Source organism: Schistocerca serialis, chromosome 11 (assembly GCF_023864345.2).
Source record: "Schistocerca serialis cubense isolate TAMUIC-IGC-003099 chromosome 11, iqSchSeri2.2, whole genome shotgun sequence".
Classification (NCBI taxonomy): domain Eukaryota; kingdom Metazoa; phylum Arthropoda; class Insecta; order Orthoptera; family Acrididae; genus Schistocerca; species Schistocerca serialis.
This window is the reverse complement of record NC_064648.1, coordinates 184,296,504-184,310,048: the sequence shown is the minus strand read 5'-3', so window position 1 is coordinate 184,310,048 and position 13,545 is coordinate 184,296,504. Positions and strand designations below refer to the sequence as shown.

The following is a 13,545-nucleotide window of genomic DNA, read 5'->3' as shown; positions in this document are numbered from 1 at the left end:
ACCACATAGAGCTTTTTTTTCCCTGCATTCGGTCCAGAGGTGGTTGTAACAACAATACAAATGCATACCAGTTCAAATGTGCCATTAGAATGTTGGTCTTGGGTAACAGTGTCACTGCAATGAATGGGAATTGCTCAAATTTTAATGTGTGTTGTTCGCTACCTGTTTATGTTTTTCATGCATGAAAGCATGTAGTAGGAAGTGATGAAAGTGCTTGATGATAAGATTAAGTTCTCATTTTACAAGCAAAACATACTCTATTATATTGCAGGGTATGTGTCATTGCGCCTTTCAAGGCAGATTACATGCAAAAACTGCCTTCACATACTGAAGCCACCAGTGGTTAAATCTGCATTAGAATGTATTTATTGCTATGTTTTTCCCAATATGGCCAATAAAAATGCATTTGTAAATTTTGTTAAAAGGGGAAAACTGGTTAAAACAAGTGACTGCGTGTACTCTGTTGTAGAATACTCAGAAACTGTTTCAGATGTTTGTGACTGCTGGGGATATGTGACAGAAACATATACAGGCCAAGATTTTGCATTGTGTTAAAAATAAATTTGTAGATTACCCATTTCCTGCTCTTGGTCATGATTACCGTTATGAAATTAGGATTGAGGACTTACATCAGACTCAACTTGTTTGTAAGATTGCATCCCTATACTCCTGCATACGCTTAAAAACATGTGGAAAAAAAGCCTGCTGAGAAAATTTTAAACAACAAATCAAGTATAAGGCAGAAGTTAAATAAACTCATATTGTTTAATCATGTATAGTGCTCAAATTGGAATAGATTATGTAATGGGACATTCCATGCAGATGGGTGTGACATTTTGACAGATTTTTTAAAACTATTTTGTCCATAGATTTGTTGTTGTGTAATTATGAACTTCAAAGGATGAATCACATTGAAGTAAAATTAACTCTTTACATCCTGTGTAGATATTGTAACAAAATTATAATTGTTTATTATATAAGCTTATTTTAAGATGTTTGGTGTTACAAAATATGCACTTGCATTAAAAACAGGTGATTTGATTGAAATTAATGAAAAAAAACGTTCTGAGACTTATTTGACCGATGGCTTTCAGTGTGAGAAAATATTTCCCTCAATAACTATGTTAACTTGAATTTATCACTTTAAGAAAACAGTTTAATCACAGAATGGGTGTGATCAAATGGAGTATGCAGTGGCCCTATGTTTCAAACAGCAGTGTTTGTGGATACTCTGCAACATAAGAGCAATAAAATTGTTACTATCTTAATTCTTGTTTTAATACTTCCTAGAATGAACACAATGTTCCAATTGATTGTAAGCATTCTTATTACTTTAGAACCATTCTAGAATAAGGGGGTCTGATTCAGACAAACCCCAATTTTCTGAATTTTGTCTTTATTTTGCTAGGAGGTCTTTCTGTTATATTTTCCTGGGTTGAGGGGGGGGGGGGAGGGGGGGGGGAAGAGAATGCAAATAATCAACATTTACCTTCATTATACGGTTACACTTTTTGCTGATTGGAACTGTGTACTACATGTTAAAAAGATTTTGTTTGGTCTTTTAATAAAAGCATTTCATTCTTTTTAGTTCATATGTCCCATATGGAACTGAAATTATCAAGTTATGATGACAAAGGAAGGAATTAACATTAAGGAATCTTACTTCACAGAAATTATGTAACAATGGTTACACTTTTTGCTAGTTAACTTTAACATAAACCATTTAGTTTTCCATTAAGAGTGAAAGCAGTTGCACGAGTCACGTAAAGATCAAAGTTTCCCATAGGGAACTAAAGTATTTTACGTTTGAGTTATTGCAGACCCAAAGTATTGTGATCTACATATTTCAATTTAAAAAAGTTTGTAACTCAAATTCACAGACATTTTGGAATCTGTACATACATGTGTGTAGCAAGGTACTTTTCATGTGCCATGTGGAACCTTTAATTTTCTGGTTTAAATATAATTTATTTCATGAATTACCTTTAATACCAACAATGTCTGAATGCAATATTTAGCATTTAGAAGAAGAAATCTTAGTGTACAGAATAACAAACCTCATGAAAAATGTGAGAGATTGTTCTGTACAGAACTTGGAATGGCTGTTTATCAATAGCAGGTAAGAAGAAGGCTTCTATTAAATGTTCAAAGAAACCAGTCAGTACCTCTTAATTCACCATAGAGGTGATACAGTAATAAAAGAATTTCTGCTAAGTATTAAAAGTGTGAAGACCTATTCAATAAGTATTTGCTTTACCAATAACCTGTAGTACAAGCACATGTATAAGCAGGTAATTATGGGAGTCAAGAGTTATGTTAAAATTAAAGATACTGACTGGTTTTACTTGCTCACAAAACATGGTAGTTGCTGTACAGTTTATGCTGTGAGTGGTGTACCCAATGTGATTCCTAGAGGACATAATATTCTGTTATCCTATGGGAGTGCACTGCTGCCATACCTATTGAAAGTAAGTTGTGCTGTGGAATAGTTGTATCAGACATCCGTACCAGAAAACAAACCTCCACTGTGACACCCTCGTGTTCTTGGTATGCTATTAGCTATTATTACAGGAATACTCTTCACATGGAGGAGGGAGGAAGAGAGAGAGAGAGAGAGAGAGAGAGAGAGAGAGAGAGAGAGAGAGAGAGAGAGAGATTGGAGAAAATCATGTTCTTAGGAGGAGCAAGCTTTACAGCAGCATATGCTGTTAAAAGCATGGTGAGATTTTCTTTTTCGTCATTTCCAACATTGTACACAACTTTCTTGCACTTTCATGTTATCACATTTTTCCCTTGAGAATGGAGAAGAGAGTGGAAAAAAAATTAAGCGAGCTCTCATAATAACTGAAAACTCTAAATGCGTCATTTGTTATTTTCAAAATGTTACTCTCTTTCCAAATACTGTTCTATTTCTTCAAACCAATTCTGAATTTCTCACGTTATTACATATTATTTACTGTACATTGTCCAGCAATACTTCTGTTGTTACTGGATAGTTTGTAATTTGGCACTGCCTTTGTGCCATTGCTATTGGCTAGTGTACTTTTTCAGATAAGAAAATCGACTGGACTAGAATGTCCTGTCATTATAGGACAAATTCAGACAACACGGAACTTTTTACACTAAATTTGCAATATAATGTCACCCTTGTCTCTCACAGATTGTAGCAGCCATTGGGATGCCAGCTTCTGCAGCTTTTGCTTTCAGGTTTGTTTTTTTCTTGGGCCCTATACTGACAACCAGTCATTTCAGTGATTGACACCATGTCAAAGACTGGAACCAAGATTCACAGAAATAAGATTCCATGGTTGTAATTCATAGTGTAATAATTTTGCTCACTGACATGTTTTGAATTCAATTTTAAAATAAAACCATGGTACCAGTCATTGTTTGGGTGTCAGACTCGAAAATTACAGTTTTAAGACACCCCAACCTTAAAATTAACAGCTGTGATCGATGTTATTTCCAACAAGTTCCTTCACTTCCTACATCATCATGGATCAGTCCAATATAATATTATTAATAGCCTTAACCTCCAAATGATACAAGTCATGCATTTAAGAGGAGCCTTAACGTTGGCTTTTGTGTTTGTCTCAATTAAATGTATTTCTTGTCTCGTATCAACGACTGAAGCACTGTCAAAAACTAGTACTTCTACCTTCTCACTCAGTTAAAATACACTGTGCCATGTATAGGCGTTAATAATATCATGGCATTTAGATTTCTGATCAAAGTGTGGGCCAAATTCGTAAGTGCATGTTGCAATTACAGTGTCAGCATATATTCAGATCGGTAATTCATCACTTCAGATAAAGAAAAATAACAATTTTTTCCGTTTATACGTAAGTAATACTTTAATAGTTCAGTTGTAATTTCTGTTGTCAGTATAGATACCCCTAAGCAAACGATGTCAACTTTTCTTCAAGGGACGTCTTCACTCTTTTCCACACTTGATTTTCCGAATTATACCTGTAGTTAAAAGCTTTGGCAAGCAAGGTAATTTTTTGACCTCCATTGAATCTTAAATAGTGTTTTAAAACGGGCAAATAAGTAAAGCACCCATAAAATTAATAGTAAACAGTTTATAGGTCAGCTTCTCAAACTTCCAAAACACACTCGAATTTAGGAATTTCATAGCAGAACAGTCACTGTTTTTTCTCCCTAGATTAGAAACACTTCATTATGTTGATGTGTAGATATCTAGAACATCCAATATAAAAGACTTATGAGGGCGCAGAACGAAAAACATTTTCATCCGTGTTTTGACACTTCGTCTTTTGCCAAATTCAGATATGGCGGACACCAGTGATCTCTGGCGGACACTCAATGACATGTTGTTTGGCCGGCACGCGCTAGGGCCATCTATCGGTAGGTCCGGTAGTTGAGCATCCCTCATTTGGCTAGCTTTAGACGCCTGTGCCATCTTTAGGCCAAAGTTCGTACTATGCTCATCTCTTCGACACGCTATCGAGTCCAACTGCGATTTCTGTGACAAGTCGCAACTAAGAGTCGCAAGTAGCAACTAAAAAGCGCAGTTAGCACTGCCATCTGTAGGCCAAAGTTCGTACTACGCTCATCTCTGCGACACGCTATCGAGTGAAACTGCGATTTCCGTGACAAGTCGCAACTAAGAGTCGCAAGTAGCAACTAAAAAGCGCAGTTAGCACTGCCATCTGTTGAGCGAAGTTCATACTACGCTATTCGTTACCGAGTCAAACTGCGATTTCTGTGACAAATCGCAACTAAGAGTCGCAAGTAGCAACTAAAAAGCGCAGTTAACATACTTTTCCTAGTGCCATCTGTTGACCGACGTACGTACTTCGTTATGAGAGCCTTGTGCCTCACGAGATTGACGTGCTGTGTGTGCATACGAAGGGCTTATTTCAATAGTGGTACAAGTCCATTTTTGTTCATTTTGAGACACAGAGTCGTAAAGTTAAATGAGCGCTGAAAAATCTGCAGTTGAGATATCAGAAATATTCAAGCATATGGCCTCTTGCTATAGCTGAACCTTTATTTATGTTTTTTTGGATCATTAATTTCAGAAGCATTATGGACAGAAAAGTGGAGGTAATGGACTTGTACCACTATTGAAATAAGCCCTTCATATTATATGACGACATGCACATTCAGCATCAGTTATGGTTGGTCAAATACTGCTGTGACTCTGAATGTATTATATTAATAAGAAGCAACATTGCCTTTTTCTCCTGAAAATATCAAGTAACGTAACAAATGTGTTTGATTCTGCTTCCAATATGACAGTTTTGGTTAATACTCCACATGCCTACAGGACTTTGCAATGTTAACACAGCAGAACTCAGACATCTGTATAAGTGCAGTGAAATGAAAACAGTATTATTGAGTCATATGAATGCCTCACTTTTGTCCCGACACAGGTTAAGACTCGGGAGAAAAGTTTTACATCTGGTGTTCTACATGGCAACTTCACACAGAAGAACTTTTTGCCGACACTAATACCACCTACATAAGTAAGCTTTTCCTGTGTTACTTCAAGTAATGCACTTAAGCTATTTCTGATTTAACTGGAAGATCTGTACTTCCCACTTTCATATCAACAGCCTCAAAATGCATATTGTAGACTTCAGGACATGTTACTGGTCAGTGTCACACCAAGATTGTGGAGAAAGGGTTGGGGGGGGGGGGGGGGGGCACGTCGCTATCCAACAAGTGTTTACCAATAAGTAAGTGGCGGAAAATTACGGGTATTGGACGGCTTAACATGTGGAAAATGAGATTTTTATTATTCACTCACTGTATTTAACATTTATTATTCGTTTAAAATCGCACAACAATTTCAATAAAACACAGTTTAATCACTCACACACTTATTTCACTTTTAAACTGCAAATCCTCTAAGAGCTGTCTTGAATCTTCACGAGTCTCTCTCAACAGCCTTGATGTGGATAGATACGTACAGCAACCAGTAATCAGAGTCAGAACTGCGTCTGCAAAAACACAAGGATTATTAAACAATTTTTGCTGTCACTAATTACTAGCAATATAACTGACAGAGTAGATTGCTAATATTTGCTATAATGAATATCACATTTGCAAGAACGATCTCACTGAAGTAATTACGTCCATCGAAACGCTTATAAACTAACCTCTCGTCTGACGAAAACGGTCTAAAGACGCAGTGGCAATTTCTTCAGATCTGTTGACAATGATATTTTGAGTTCTCACTTTACTGAGTGACTGAAATGTAGTTCAGGTACCTGTGAACATAACAATATGTTAGAATTCATTTTCTAAGTACGAACTATTACGGTACTGTACGGCTACTTACATATTAATTACACTATTAGTATTTTCACAGTTGTTTCTTTAATATAAAATTAAAGCTAACGGAAGAAAAAACGTAAAACATACTTACCAATGACAGGTTTGTTGAGATGCAATTTTCTGTGCGGACAGATGTAACTTTTTCATACGGTGGTAAGTCGCAGAAATCGCAGGAGTCACAGAAATCGCAGAAGTAGCAGAAGTCGCAGAAGTAGCAGAAGTAGCAGAAATCGCGGAAGTAGCAGAAATCGCAGAAGTAGCAGTGGCGGAGGGATACACGACCTATGTTCCGTAACTGCGACTCTTAACTGCGACAGATCACAGTTAACAATAACAGATACTGAAAAATAGCATTCACAGAAATCACTGATATCGGAATATCGCAGTTTAGCCCATCACTACTGACTACTTTAAGCGACCATATCAATAACTGCAGTCACAAATCATTTAACCTCAGCCCGATAATACACTCTTTATCCTAAACTTGGCCATCCTACCTCCTCCATACATGTTGTTATCTTAAACAGCACAGTTCACATCAACTGTGCCTTCCAAAAATTCTTTTCCCAATCTCACATAATTAGCACATTTCATTCCCTTCCCTTAGGGGGGAGGGCGGGCTATTCTAGTGCTTGCATTGCACTTTTTAGCCTTAGGTGAGGTTTACAATTTTATTTTCTTTTTTTTATACAATTTAAAGTGCTTGCAGAAAGGTGCTTTACAGATTTTTTGCACTTTGATGTGGTCATTAACAATTAACATTTAGTATTACAATATATGATTAACAAGTTTATATAATTAACAAGGTTATAGTAAAATTAACAGGTTATATTTTGGTTTAACAAAGAATATAGTAGTAGAATTTAACAACAAAATATGATTTACATGGTTATATTTTAGTTTCTCAATGTATATAGTACTAGAATTAACAATGTTTATAATAATAGAATATGGAAGGGGAGAGGTTAAGGGAGAGATTTGGGGGTGTGACAGTAAGAGATAAAGATTTAAGCATTGGCATCTGGTGAGGTTTGAAGGTGTAAACATTGACATATGGTGATATATAATTGTGGTTATTTACGTTGGAGTGTGTAGTGTTTCTGTGTGTGATTTGTGTGTAATATTTCGTAAATTACGTTTGTGTTCGGTTGTGGAGCAGAGGGGAGGAGAGCTTATGAGAAGAGGTTTTTGAAGTTAGTCTGTGAGTAGCATATAATGATGTTACTATTGTTACTTGCTTTTGTTGTACAATTATGGCTATTTTCTATTTTTTTCAGTGGCAGAACAGGATTGAGTAGTTGAAGAGTGTGCCAGCTTGTTTAATTGTGCGAGTGTTGTCGTTTTGTTGTTTGTGTGTGTGTGTGTGTGTGTGTGTGTGTGTGTGTGTGTGTGTGTGTGTGAGAGAGAGAGAGAGAGAGAGAGAGAGAGAGAGAGAGTGAGTGAGAGGGAGAGAGAGAGAGAGAGAGAGAGAGAGAGAGAGAGAAAGGGAGAGAAAGAGGGAGGAGGGTATATTTCTGTCTGTGTTTTATTGTCTGACGTCTAGGTGGGGAGGGGTAGTGGTATGGGTTGTCAGTGGTTCCATAGTTGGGGCTAAGTCTGGGAAGTGGTGTGATGTGTTTTGTACTACCGTACGCGCTGGGCAGATATATTTGTGTTTGGGGAGTCGTTGAGTCCGAGGTCTTGTTGTAATTAGGTTTTCCATGTCAGGTCTTTGCGTTAGTATTCGTTGTCCGTAGTTCGCACGCAGTTTTGTCAGTCGTGTCTGGAGTGATTCCACGTTAACTATTTCGTATACGTCGTTGCTGGGCGTCCTTGCCGGGAGTCTCGCAAGGTTGCAGAGCAGTCATCGTTCTGTACTGTAAAGTCTGTCTGCTACCGTGTGCGGAATTCCTCCCAGCAGGGCGCTGGCGTATTCGAGGACAGGTCTGATAAAAGTTTTGTAAGTATGTATGGCAGTTTCCATACTGCAGCCACGGAGGCGTCCTTGTACTTGTCGTATCAGTCTTTGGCGTTTTCTAGTCTTGTCGAGAAGGTAGTTCAGGTGAGTCATCCAGTTCATGTGTTTGTCTAGGAACACGCCAAGGCACCTGGCCGTGTTGACAAGTCTGAGTGGCGTGTTCCAGAGTGTCAGTTGTATGTCGTTGTCGTTTTGCTGTCTCTTTTTACATCTACATCTACATCTACATTGATACTCCGCAAGCCACCCAACGGTGTGTGGCGGAGGGCACTTTACGTGCCACTGTCATTACCTCCCTTTCCTGTTCCAGTCGCGTATGGTTCGCGGGAAGAACGACTGTCTGAAAGCCAGTCAGGTTTCTGTGTCGATAGAGTACTGTTTGTGTCTTTGCTGGGTTTGGTCTGATTCTCCACTTTTCCATCCAGTCTTCAAGTCGTTTTAGGTATGCGTCCGTCTTCCTCTGTATAGTTGTTGTCCTGAGTGATGTACACCAGTAAGCTGTGTCGTCTGCGTATAGGGCTATTGTTCCGTCTGGGGACTGTGTGGTCGGTATATCTGCTGTGTACAGCGCGTACAGCAGCGGAGACAGGATGCCGCCCTGCGGCACTGCTGCTTGTGGGGTGAAAGGTTGGGAAGAGGTGTTGTGTGCGTGTATCCTGCATACTCGGTCGGTGAGGTATGCTTTTATGAGCCAGACCATTTTGACAGGGATCCCTATCTCGCGCAGCTTGTAGAGGAGTCCGTCATGCCATAGCTTGTCGAACGCCCTTTCAATATCCAGGAATACTGCGAGGGTGCAGTGTCCATTGTTAAAGCCCTGTGTGACTCCGTTTACAAGTTTGAATAGTGGATCATTCGTGGAGTGCTTACTGCGGAAGCCAGCTTGGATCAGGGGAAGGAGTTCTTCCTGTTATACGTATGTCTTGAGTCTGTCTGTGATGATTCTTTCATAGGTTTTTCCCAGTATGTCTAAAAGAGAGATGGGTCTGTAGGATCGTGGGTCTGTTCTTAGATTGTCTGGTTTAGGGATCATGATCGTCTTGCTTGTTTTCCAGGCAGTTGGGATAGTCTCTGTACTGATGTAGTAATTGAATATGACGGATAGGATAGGGATGAGTGTAAGGAGAGGTGCCTTTTGTAGGTGAATTCGTCGTATGTCGTTTAGGCCTGGCGCTGAGTTCCGTCCCGTTAGTATCGCGTCCATTATTTCTTTGTCAGTTATCGGTTTAGTTAGGGAGTTTTCGTTTTCCGTCTCTACTGTGTGTGTGTTAAGTAGTCGTGGGAGTCGGAGTTCTACCGTTCGTCTGAAAACCTCGTCAAAGTTGTTGCCATGTGGGAAGGAGTATACGTCTTCTAACATGTCTTTGTAGATGTCGGCTTGTTGTTGTGGGTCTGTCGTTGGCTCGTTGTTTGTAATTAGTGTGTTGGTAGTTGTCACTCTTTGTCCCGTCAGTGTTTTAAATCGTTTCCAAAATTGTCCTCCGTTTCTGTAGTTTAGTCTCTCGCGTGTTTCTTCCCATTGTCTTTGTCGATGTGTCGAGATGATTTGTTTGACGCGATTGTTCAGTCGGTTCCAGGTTTGTCGTAAGTTCGGGTTGTTGGTTCGTCTCATCTCTCTTTGTAGTCGTCTTTTCCGTTGTATTAGGTCGAGAGCTTCTCGGGGGATAGTAGGTTTCCAGTTGTCTATGGTAATTTGCGGTATGGCTTCTTCTATTGCGTGTTTAAAAGCTGATTCTATTTTAGTAGTGGCAAGTTCGAGGTCGTGGTGGTCTGTCACGGTCATGGGGATGGATAATTCTTGTTCGAGTACGTCTTTGTACTTATTCCAGTCGGCGTTTGGGTACTGTCGTATAATTCGTCTGATTGGTGGAGGATTCGGTGGGGCTATTGCATTTGTGGAAAAGAGGATGGGGAGGTGGTCACTTGTTATTGAGTTGCCGACTTCCGCATTGGCTATTGAGTCACTCATGGTAGGGCTGTATAGGACATGATCGGGCGCTGACGTTCCCTGGTGGCCTATAAAAGTGGGTTGGTAGATGGGGAGGCGGTCTACACGTTCGGTCGTCAGAAGGTCAAAGAGGATTCGTCCGTTGTGGTTTGTGCTGTGGTCACCAAGTCTCTCGTGTCGCGCGTTCAGGTCAGCTAGTAAGATGAATCTGTCTTTCGTCATAAGGTGTCGTATCGCGTGGATCGGGAGAGGGTTATTAGGAGGGTTGTACAAACATGCACTTGTTACGGTCCTTGCGTTGTGGCCCTTTAGTTTGACCATGACGATCTCTGTGTCTCCAAGCTGTGCGGGGGGAGGGACTTCCGTAGCCGCTATCGTATTGCGCACGTATAGCGCGACGCCGCCTCTACCGTCTCTGTCCTTGCGGAAACAGTTGAACTTCGGTATACTGCACTGCTTCCCATCAGACAGCCACGTTTCGGCGATGCCGGCCACGTGTATGTTGTTGCGCAATAGTGTGTGCGTGAGTAGTGTTCTCCTGTCTTTAACTCCTCTCGCGTTGGCGAAGAGGAGATTTAACTGCTGTTGGTGGTCGGCCATGTTCGTACCGCGACTGTGGTTTTAGTAAGTTCTGTTTCTGGAAGTGTGTGGGTGTGTTGTGTTTTGTGTTCGTGCGGGTGCGTGTTGCGGTTGGGGCGTTTGTGTGGTGGGTGTCTGGTGTTGTGTAGGTGTTTGTGGGGGTTGGGATGTTTGTGTGGTAGGTGTCTGTGGTTGTGTAGGTGATTGTGGGGTGTGTGTTATGTCCAGTTGTGTTGCCGGACTGACCCTGTCTGCCACTGTTACATGGAGGCAGACGCCTGACTGGGTCGCCTTGATGTTTTTACGTAAAATTTGCTGCGACACCTGATTCACAGTTTTTACTATTTCTTCTCGCCGGTCCTGGAACAGGCTGACGAGTGCTCCAGTGAGGATTCGGAGGAAGTCATTCTTTAGGACCATTTCCTGCTGAAGTTCTTCTGTAGGTGGGATGGGTGTAGGTGCGTCCATGATTTTAATTGGTGCACGTAGCTCTTCTTTTTCGGCGATTTTAGGTCGTTTGGGGCACTTATAAGATAAGGCCGAGTGGTCACCTTCACAGTTTGCACACTTCTCCGGGTTTTTAACGTCACACCGGGTAAGTTTGTGGTTGCCTCCGCACTGCGGACACTTTGGCTGGGCCTTGCAGTTTGCTGTGGAATGATCAAAGCCCAGGCACTGCCCGCTTTGCGCTGGCTGGGGTGGAGGAAGTTTGGAGGGTTCCGCTTCTTTTTTTGCATAATCAATGACAACACCATTTGTGAGTATGCTATCGATCGTGTCCTGATTACGTGATATTATTCTAAAGTTTCTGGTGGGAGCTTGCCCCTCCCTTGAAGTGATACGCCAAGCCCTCTCTACATCTAGGCCCTGTTCGCGCAGCTGTTGGATCACATCACTAGCCTCTACATCTAATGGCACTTTTTTGATGACCGCACTGAGGGGTGGCTTTCGAGACCTTTCCATGGGCTGTCTCGGTTGGCGTACTTTTTCAGGGCGCACTGTTACTGTGGACACTATATGGTGTCGGAAGGTTCTTTGGAAGTAGTCCTCCCGCCCTCTAGTTGTGGAGTTGATGTAGGCCCTCCCATTTCTTGTTACGTTCAGAGACCTAATCTCTGACCTGACCGCGTATTCTACAAATGAGTTGATCTTTGCTGCCATGGATTTCTGTGTGATGTCGTGGGGAAGATTCTCCACGACATAAGTCACCATCCGGTTGTCGGTCGTTGGTGTAGCCGCTTCTGCTCCGCCGACAGTGTCGCGGGGAGGCGATCGGGAGTGGGGGGTCCCACCTCGATCTTCAGTGTTCATGATGTGGTCGTGTGTGATGTGTGTGGTCGCACCAGTGATTCTTCCAGCTCAGTCCCACTTGTTGACACCGTAGGGTAGCTGTGGGCTGATTTGGCGTGATCTACACGTACGCGGGTATCGGGGCTGCGCCACCGGCCCTGGTACGGAGATTACCCTACTCTGGTGGGAGGAGGCAGCAATAGCTGCCGTGCGACGCTGGTGTATCGACAATTTTGCTTGTCTACCCGCTTGCGCTAGGTAGATGAACACGACGTTTCTAATCTGAAAAGATGTTTGTCACTTCCATCGTCTTCCAGCAAAAATTTCAGGTGCAGACTGGTATCTAATCGGTTACAGCAAAACTCCGGAACGCACTGTTGCTTGGCGTCCCCGACAGATGGCAGTTCGACACACATCCTGTGAAGAATGGCCGTTCACTCGCCAGCGCCTCTCCTCGGCAGTCACCGATTAATTGTACCCACACAGGTCGTACACGTTGGTCGTTTAAAATGGAAGGTCTAATGCATTTTCGTAATGTTCGGTAAACCTACACTGCTTTCCCCAGCCCCGGAACGACGGAAACTTTGTGGGGTTCCCTCTGAAGGGACAATGCTACAAGAAGAAGAGTTGTCCTGACGAAAATGTGCAAAGCAACCTGGTAGCTGACAAGAGAAACTCTGTTTTGTGCAGTAAGTACCAGTTTCACTTATCAACGAAAATCACAAAATTTAAGGTACACCGAGGAGTATAGCACATAGCAAAGACATGCAGCATTTTCACTTCAACTAATATGTGACGAAAACCCTTGCATGACGTCGTGAGGCTGTCTTGACAAACCGTTATACGATAAATAAGACATATGACTGTCATGTCTCTTTGCACTACGATGTCTAATTCCTGAAACACGCTTTTATTGTTTGTTTACTTGCATTTGGTCTATTACTAAAGGAAAACAAGGAACTGCAACCAGATATGAAAACCATAACAGAAACGCAAATGTAAGGCGAATAGTATAAACGATTTTTTTAATTTCTCGGTATTTTATAGTTGTTTTTATATTACAGCAAACGATGTCAAGTGCATATACTAGGTACATCATGTGTATGAAATGTTGTTCTACGCACAGGTAACGAAAGTTAGGACACAGCATACTGCGTTCGGCACATTTAGCGGTACTACATCAGAGATTAGTGTATCACATAGTGAGGAAATTAAAGTGAGTGGAAACCTAAAATTCTTACGAGTCTGTAGTGATGAAAATTTAAATTGGAGACAGCACAATTTGGAACTCCTAAAACAGCTTAGCTCAGCCACTTTGCAGTTAGAATCAATGAAAATCTTGCGGAGAGACTAATCGATAAATTGACACATTTTAAAACATGGTTTTAAAAATCAAGGGATGTGTTCACTCGCCGATGAAATTCACATTTACATCTCTTCGTTTGCAGATGAGATGCTGTCAGCG

At 41.3% G+C, this 13,545-nt stretch overlaps 1 protein-coding gene and 1 long non-coding RNA gene across 2 annotated transcripts in view; both read right to left on the bottom strand.

Annotated features, from left to right (window-relative positions):
- LOC126427123 (uncharacterized) overlaps nucleotides 1-13,545 on the bottom strand; it is a 525,102-nt gene that overhangs the window by 441,979 nt on the left and 69,578 nt on the right. The window lies entirely within an intron of this gene.
- Nucleotides 5,847-6,509, bottom strand: LOC126427127 (uncharacterized). The gene is made up of 3 exons (XR_007576542.1): nucleotides 6,398-6,509; nucleotides 6,129-6,239; nucleotides 5,847-5,969 (listed from the first exon to the last, which is right to left on the bottom strand). It is a non-coding gene; the product is annotated as an uncharacterized LOC126427127 (long non-coding RNA).